Below are 2,575 nucleotides of genomic sequence, written 5' to 3' on the forward strand. Positions count from 1 at the left end.
CAAGAACTGCAACGCTGCTGGGTTTTTTCACGCTCAACAGTTTCCCGTGTATCAAGAATGGTCCACCACCCAAAGGACATCCAGCCAACTTGAAACAACTGTGGGAAGCATTGGAGTCAACATGAGCCAGCATTCCTGTTGAATGCTTTCGACACCTTGTAGAGTCCATGTCAAACGAATAGAGGCTGTCCTGAGGGCAACTCCGTGCGGGGGGGGAGGGGGGTATGAATGCATATCCTACATAAATGGGCTCAGTGATGTGACCAATCAGTTGATTCAGATTGTTTGACTGTTTTCCTCTGTTGTTCCTTGTTTCCTCCAGCCACACCTGAGCCTCCATTGAACCCCACTATCCTAGGCCTGGCAGCAGGAGGCGCTGTGTCATTATCTGGCCTGTCTCTGGCTGCATGGCTCCTCAAACGAATCAGACAGAAAGGTAAACACAGAAGAAGTCCCTTATCTTCTACACTCACAGTCATTGGCAAGGAATTAGAAAGCTATAAGAAATTCAAAGATATCTCTGTTTCTTAACACAGATTTGATTCAGAATGGCTTTTTCTTACTTGCCAATACTCATCAATATGCTCATCATTGCCTCCTTCCAGCTAACAAGTTTGATCTGAACAGCACCTCAGACATTGAGGAACCTTTACAGACCTACAGGAACAGCATCGACAGCCTGATATAGAGACCAGCAGGAACAACAGCAGGAATAACAGCAGGAACAACAGCAGGAACAACTGCAGGAACAACAGCAGGAACAACAGCAGGAACAACAGCAGGAACAACAGCAGGAACAACAGCAGGAACAACAGCAGGAACAACAGCAGGAACAACAGCAGGAACAACAGTCGGAACAGGCTGGCTCTGTTTTCAAAGAAGATCTGCTGGTCACACCTGGATCACAGTTCCTCAGTATTGTAATGTAGTAGGTTAGATAGCCTTGAATCGTCTGACTGGGAGAGAGGTGCTACGTTGAGTATACAGAATCATCTGTTCTCATGATGGTCCTACAGAAAATGTATTTTTTCTCCCTAAGGGAGTTTTGTATTGAACAAATTGTTCACCACTGGCTGGTATATGACCACAAGTGGACACATTTCTTATGATACTGATTTTGACAGCTATTTTATACAAACTACAGAAAGTTATATATTGTCTTCCCCTGTATAATTATTTGTATTATCATAAATATATTTTTATGATTTTACAAAACTGTGAAATCAATGCCTTTCAGTATTTAAGTTATATTTATTTATAAACCAGTCTGTGTGTTACAGAATTCAATTTGATGTTGAAAAAGTGTATTTTTAAATATAATAAATGTTTCAAACATTGTCAATAATGTTCTTATTTTTTCCATTATTTTCTGTCTGATGCTTTATATAATAGCTGTAAATAAATAGTCCGTGGCTATCTGAGTTCAAATATACCACCAGAGAGCAACATTACTTCAAATACACCAGTAGAATAAGAATAGGTAGAGTGGTACGAAAGGACCCCAAGAGGGCTTCGCTAAGCCCCACCCCCCCTGGTTACTTTAGCAACGTCAGACATTTTCCCAGGAAGCCCAAATCCCCTTTCAACCACTGGCAAAATCCCCTCCGAATGATCCCAATCTGTGTTTCTAATGAACAATAAATAAACACAGACTACCCCCTTACAAAGCAGGAATCTCTTTGGTATTTTGTGTCAGACTGTCATTACAATTGCTTCACAGAAACCTGGTAAAATGATGTGTGTAGTGCAGCTAGCCATTAAATGGCTCTGAATTCACCTTCAGCATACAGTCAAAGCTATAACCACAGAAAGCACATGATGAAGATAGGCAGAAACTGCTTCTCCTATAGAAATCCCTGATAACACTCATAGGAGATGTCATTGCAATAGTGGCTGGCTAAGCTCATATGTAGAAACACATCATTGGGTCTAACGGTCTTCTCACACCAAACTGTGCATGTGTAGGCCATCAAATCAAATACACTCCTTTGATATAAAGTTGTTTTTTGACAAAAAAAGAAAACACGTCAGTTTGTAACTTTCACAAGGTTGGAGTAATAACATCCTCAACTACTTATTTAAAAAAATAGTTACTCTGCTATAACCACCTTTGGTGCTAATTAGGGCACTCAAATCATATCTACAGCAGATGGGATGTCGACAGCAGATGGGAGTTGTATTCATAACATTTCTAACTAGCTAACATACATTTTGAGAGCAAGTTATTGTGAGGACAGATGCTGGGAGACAAGAAGCAAGTACAGGGAGTGAACATTTAATAAATAAACGACATGAAGGACAGATATAGGGTAGTGTAACCGATGTGACATGGCTAGGTAGTTAGCGGTGGTGCTCGCTAATAGCGTTTCAATCGGTGACGTCACTCGCTCTGAGACCTTGAAGTAGTTTTTCCCCTTGCTCTGCAAGGGCTGTGGCTTTTGTGGAGTAATGGGTAAAGATGCTTCGAGGGTGGCTGTTGTTGATGTGTGCAGAGGGTCCATGGTTCAAGCCCAGGTAGGGGTGAGGGGAGAGGGACAGAAGCTATACTGTTACATTGAGGATGTTGACCTGGATC

At 41.6% G+C, this 2,575-nt stretch overlaps 1 long non-coding RNA gene across 1 annotated transcript; it reads left to right on the forward strand.

The window, feature by feature from the left end:
• The first annotated feature begins 95 nt into the window (after positions 1-95).
• On the forward strand, positions 96-713 carry LOC121842141. The gene is made up of 2 exons (XR_006080961.1): positions 96-436; positions 606-713. It is a non-coding gene; the product is annotated as an uncharacterized LOC121842141 (long non-coding RNA).
• The last annotated feature ends 1,862 nt before the right edge of the window (positions 714-2,575 follow it).

The sequence above is a fragment of the Oncorhynchus tshawytscha genome, unplaced genomic scaffold, assembly GCF_018296145.1.
Source record: "Oncorhynchus tshawytscha isolate Ot180627B unplaced genomic scaffold, Otsh_v2.0 Un_contig_6477_pilon_pilon, whole genome shotgun sequence".
Lineage (NCBI taxonomy): Eukaryota > Metazoa > Chordata > Actinopteri > Salmoniformes > Salmonidae > Oncorhynchus > Oncorhynchus tshawytscha.